This window comes from Crinia signifera, chromosome 5, assembly GCF_055691185.1.
Source record: "Crinia signifera chromosome 5, ASM5569118v1, whole genome shotgun sequence".
In the NCBI taxonomy this organism is placed as follows: domain Eukaryota; kingdom Metazoa; phylum Chordata; class Amphibia; order Anura; family Myobatrachidae; genus Crinia; species Crinia signifera.
Genome location: NC_139221.1, coordinates 58,710,175 through 58,716,854, shown reverse-complemented (window position 1 = coordinate 58,716,854; position 6,680 = coordinate 58,710,175).

Genomic DNA, 6,680 nt, shown 5'->3' with positions numbered 1-6,680 from the left:
ACATTTCAATTCGCATCCAGATGTTTTCCCATTATAAAGTATACAACTCGCAAATGTAATAGGGTGCGATTTTTGGTAAATGTTACCAAAAATCGCAAAAAAAATAGACCAGGTTCTGACAGGCGAATTTGACAGAACCATGCACAGATCATTGAGATCTGTGCATGGTTCTGTTAATAAAAATGTGTAAAAGTGTTTTTATAAAAAAAAAACGGCGTGGGGTCCCCCCTCCTAAGCATAACCAGCCCCGGGCTCATTGAGCTGGACCTGGTTCCAAAAATACGGGGGGACAAAAAGCATAGGGGTCCCCCGTATTTCTGAAACCAGCCCCGGACTCTTGGACCGGTCCTGGTTCCAAAAATACGGGGGACAAAAAATCTGGGGGTCCCCCGTATTTTGAAACCAGCACCGGGCTCCAACAGCCCGCGGTGTCATGCCACAGCCGGGGGACACTTTTTATACAAGGTCCCCCGGCCAAAACATGAGCACCGTGGCTGGTCAGCCTTGGACGGGGTACCTGGAGGAGTGGGGACCCCCCCAATAAAGGGGTCCCCCCCCCCCAGGCTTCACCCGTCCAGGGCTGAAGCCCGGGGCTGTCACCGGCGTCCGTGGCCAGTGGACGCCGGCCTGATAGGGTTAAATCCATCATACATATCATTACATTGCTTTTTACTGGCGAACTACAAGTGCCAGCAGACCTCCCCCGCATGCTGGGACTTGGAGATCCACAAGTCCCAGCATGCGGGGCATTAATGGGCCCGCTGGGACTTGTAGTCCACCTGTAAAAAGAATGTTTATAAAAAACACACACACAGAGAAGTACAAGTTTATTACACACACACACCTCAATTTTACACCAGCATACTTACCATTCCTGGATCCAGCGCTGGTCTGGCTGCTTCGCAGCCGGCTCCCCCCGCACTGACAGGCAGCGGGGAGAACCGGCTGTCTCCGTCGCTTCTAACAGCCTCTGTAGCGCTGTCCGAGTGCTACAGAGGCTGAGAGCGTGATTGGCTGAGCTACAGTATGCGTCTCCATGGAGACGCATAGCTCAGCCAATCAGGACTGAGCTATGCGTCTCCATGGAGACGCATACTGTAGCTCAGCCAATCACGCTCTCAGCCTCTGTAGCACTCGGACAGCGCTACAGAGGCTGTTAGAAGCGACGGAGACAGCCGGTTCTCCCCGCTGCCTGTCAGTGCGGGGGGAGCCGGCTGCGAAGCAGCCAGACCAGCGCTGGATCCAGGAATGGTAAGTATGCTGGTGTAAAATTGAGGTGTGTGTGTGTAATAAACTTGTACTTCTCTGTGTGTGTGTTTTTTATAAACATTCTTTTTACAGGTGGACTACAAGTCCCAGCGGGCCCATTAATGCCCCGCATGCTGGGACTTGTGGATCTCCAAGTCCCAGCATGCGGGGGAGGTCTGCTGGCACTTGTAGTTCGCCAGTAAAAAGCAATGTAATGATATGTATGATGGATTTAACCCTATCAGGCCGGCGTCCACTGGCCACGGACACCGGTGACAGCCCCGGGCTTCAGCCCTGGTCGGGTGAAGCCTGGGGGGGGGGACCCCTTTATTGGGGGGGTCCCCACTCCTCCAGGTACCCCGTCCAAGGCTGACCAGCCACGGTGCTCATGTTTTGGCCGGGGGACCTTGTATAAAAAGTGTCCCCCGGCTGTGGCATGACACCGCGGGCTGTTGGAGCCCGGTGCTGGTTTCAAAATACGGGGGACCCCCAGATTTTTTGTCCCCCGTATTTTTGGAACCAGGACCGGTCCAAGAGTCCGGGGCTGGTTTCAGAAATACGGGGGACCCCTATGCTTTTTGTCCCCCCGTATTTTTGGAACCAGGTCCGGCTCAATGAGCCCGGGGCTGGTTATGCTTAGGAGGGGGGACCCCACGCCGTTTTTTTTTTTATTTATTTTTTTTGGAACAAAATCGCATTTATGAAAATGCGCACATTTTCATGACTGAAAATGCGCACATTTTCATGACTAAAAATCGCGGCAAATCGCGGCAAATCGCATTTTTTGCCGCTAATTCGCATCTCATTACATATGCGAATTCGCGGCAAAAAATGCGATTTTTAAAGGTGCGATTTGGTGCGATTTTTTTTTAGTCTAAAAATCGCACCCTATTACATTTCGCCCCATATATCTGTAAGTAGTAAGATACAAACCCTAGTGCTAGTAGTCAGCAACACAATACCAGACTATGAAAACTGAAATGTCCGTCACAACCATCTTGAATAATTGAAACAGAAGATTTACATCAAAGACTCAATAAGCCAGATGATCTCTCCAATGTTTCACAGCTCCAATGTTTAAATGTGGAAATCTTTAGCACATAATATTTCCATTTCTATCATATTGGACTCCCGATGTGCCCTGAGTAACAGGATTAGCTGGTGCATGGTGTAGTAACTCTTGGCACCAGAAAGAAAGCATGATACAGTAATTATCACAAAGCTTGTCACATGGATGTCACTGAATTTTGGTTTCAAATTATGGAACCTTGTATAGTTTTAATAAGATATTTAATAAGATATCTGCCACTCTACCTCTGTCACATACACGTCTGCCAGTAAAAAGCCCTGAAGAAAAAGAACAAAACACACACATTGAAAAAGAATGATAAAAGGTAACTTATTATGTATATAGTACATAAATACCATTTTTTGAAGAGCATGGTAACTGTTAGTGTTAGTATTTGGTTAAGCTGTAGAGAGAGGAGGATTAGCGTTAGAATGCAGGGGGGAGGGTAAGGCATCTGGTAGGAGGGGTTAAAGGATCACCCCGGGACCTTTAAACGGTTTAGTCCCTGCATGTGTAGTCTGTTCACATCGCCTCTGCGAACCAGTAATATTGCTGGTTCACTGACGTCATGAGGGGGCACGTCGGAGCGTCAGTGCACCATGAAGGGTGGGGGGGAGGAGGCAGCGCTTAGAGCTGGCGCTGCTCCAATTGCTGCCTCCTCCATAGTGTGAACAGGAAATGGGTCGCTCGACCCGTTTAACCCGTTAACGCTGCACACCAACACAGGAATGAACTGGTAAAAAATTTTTTTACCCGGTTCAGATTGGCGTGTTGCTACCGGATAGCTGTAACTGGGAAACCCTTTCACATAGCACTAATTATTGGGTCGAACTGGTAAGAAACCAGCTTGTACCTGGTAATTCGCTGCTTTGCAAAAGGGGTATTAGGATGTTAGGGAGCCCCTGTCAGGATTCTCACCAAAGGGATGCCACTGTAGGTCTTTTAAATGGCTGGCTATCCATTTGTATTCCCACAAAAGTTCCAGACCAGGAGAATACAAATAACTATAATGTCTCATTCTGAAAAATGTAAAAAGTTAAAAGTGTTTATTCCATTATACTCAATGCTTCTCTTTAGTCACATTATCTACCATACTACACAACTATTTTTGTTTTCAAAATATTCAACTCTCAATTATAAGGGGAAGTTAAGATGAATAACTAGAGATAAGTGAATCGATTTGTTCAGTTATGAAGTTATAACAAATTTGAGCAATTTGCTAATTATTTTAAACGTATTTCATTTATGCTCATTTATGCTCTAAATTTATGCTCTAAAGCAGGGGTGGTCGAACCTGTTCTCAAGATCTTCCAACAGTTCATGTTTTTCAGGAAACCTGCGGATCTATAGTAGGAATGAATGCAGCAAGTTAGAAAATTTGACAGTTAGTAATGACTACAGCTGTGCACCAGCTAGGTGATTTAAAAAAGCGTGGACCGTTGGTAGATCTCAAGGACTGGTTTAGCCACACCTGCTCTAGAGAATCAGTCTGATCCTAATGCCTGAAAAGTAATGAAGTCAGTCTACAAAGATCAATAAATATCTTCAGCCAACTCCTCTGGCTCTCATTCATCAAGGATGGTTTTATGGAAACTGTGGTTATGACTTGTGATGTGAGCTGCTGTCACATATCAGCAGCCTATTCTTTCTAGTCGTCATAGTGACCCAGGGGCTTAAGTTCATCTCAGTCTCCTGGAGACAAGTTTGAGTTTGGTACCCCCCTTACAAATCCTGCTCTCAGCTGCACTACAAGGACCAAAGCCTAAAATGAATTAGTAGAGGCACATTGGCCTTGAAACGTTGGTAATTTATGAGATTGTCTTCTACAATATATATATATTTTATAAGACGCACGAGTGCCATCCATCGAGTTCAGCCCCTTTGATTAGAGTATGCTATTTGCTACATCCCTTTATGGTATTATACTGAGGGCACTGGATGCCACTGCCACTTTATTAAGAGAGTGCCGATCCGATACAAATAAATAAATAAATAAATAAATATATAATTTATTTATTTACAGTATATATATATATATATATATATATATATATATATATATATATATATAATCCAGGAATCTGCACACTCATCCAGGGATTTGAACAAATACGGGGTGCTCCCCTAAGGAAGAAGTTTTCCAACAATAGCAATAAGTCCGTTTTTTTAGGCCAGAGATGGCACTCACCACCACAGCAGGTAAAATTGCTTTTTAATCAAAGATGTACTCAGGCATAGTTGTCTAGTTGTCTAGTTGACAACTATGCCTGAGTACATCTTTGATTAAAAAGCAATTTTACCTGCTGTGGTGGTGAGTGCCCTCTCTGGCCTAAAAAAATTGACTTATTGCTATATATATATATATATATATATATATATATATATATATATATATATATATATATATATATGTATATATATAGATCCAGGTGGTCCGGCACAGCCTCCTTGGGAATTACTGCATGGGTGCCTTCATAGAAGTATAGACACAATTTCAACAGATGATGCGGCACTCCATTCACCAAATAATGTGCAAATTCACCTAATAAATTTGCACATTATTTGGTGAATGGAGTGCCGCATCATCTGTTGAAATTGTGTGTATGTATACAGTATATATATATATATATATATATATATATATATATGCATACATACTGTATATCTTCCCTTCAACAGCTATTTTTGGGGGACAACATCAGCTAAACAGCGTCATTAGACCCCCCCCCCCTTTATGCATCATGCAGCAATTTGTGGTTGTATATGAGCGAAATGTCACTCACGAAAAACGGCATTATACCACAAGGGGCGGTGCTATTAATATAGTCAGACAGGAGATAGAGTCTGCTGTTCTTCCCTGTTGGAGATAGATCCTTTAGAAAAAGGTACACTGCACAGGGAAGAAAAGTATTTTACCAGAATTTTATTGGTGCTCACACACACGTATACTGTTAAGCATATCACCCGCTTATATTCCACTCTATAGAGATAAAGCGATAATTGGTCTGGAAGAACAGCTCCTTCTCCCCGATTTCACTGGAGGAGTAAAAACACTTTTTCTCCTATCTATGGAATGAAGAGAATATTGTGATGTTACCCCTGATGAAGTCGCTCTAGACGAAACGCGTTGGGATACTTCTCACGGTTTTGCAGATGACAAATTTGACGTAAATAAACAAGAAATTGGATGAAATCTTCTGGTCTGCTTCACTGCTTATTGGGATCACCATATATATGGACTTTATATATCAACTCTAGGCGCCATACCACAATTGTTTTTTCTGTTGTTCTCTTTGTCCCTGAATCTAGGGATTTTTGTGGTTAGGCAGCCATTTACTACAGTATCTGAATTAGATTTGCATATATAGCGCGGAGAGGATTATTGGTACTATTATATATATATATACATATATATAATTGTGGTACGGTCCGGCACTCCGTCTTCGTGGGCAACTGCCCCGGTGCCCGTCTCGGTGGACAGTAGAGAGGAAGAAAAAGACTGGCACTCGTGGGTCTTCTTAAAGATTGTATTAAACAAACAGTGGAACAACCAATGTTTCGGGGCTGCGCCCCTTTGTCAAGGTGTGTGTGAACACACACCTTGACAAAGGGGCGCAGCCCCGAAACGTTGGTTGTTCCACTGTTTGTTTAATACAATCTTTAAGAAGACCCACGAGTGCCAGTCTTTTTTTTCCTCTCTATATATATATATATATATATATATATGCATACATACTGTATATCTTCCCTTCAACAGCTATTTTTGGGGGACAACACTAGATAAACAGCGTCATTAGACCCCCCCCCCCCTTTATGCATCATGCAGCAATTTGTGGTTGTATATGAGCGAAATGTCACTCACGAAAAATGGCATTATACCACAAGGGGCGGTGCTATTAATATAGTCAGACAGGAGATATTTCTAGGTACTCAGAACCACCCCCCCTTCATTCGCCACTGAAAAAGTATGCACACTTGATAAAAATTTGAATTCCTATATAGACCCTAAATCTATTTATTAGAAAATGTCCTGTAAGTTTATAAATGCCACCCCATGATCCTTTTTTTTTTTAAACAAAACTATTTAATAATCCCTACTTCTAAAATATTCTATAGATAGACATTGTATACAATATATAAATATACAAATCCACATCTGCCGGCAGACCATAAAACTTGCTTGAGGTGACAGAGTAATACTTTACACCTCTCCAGTCCCAGTCCGGGAAAAACGGCACTCAGAAGATGAAGAAATACTTTCAACAGTGTATTTAACAGTGTATTTTATCCTACCCTTTTTAAATACACTGTTGAAAGTATTTCTTTGCCATTTTTCCCGGACGGGGATTGGAGATATTTACGT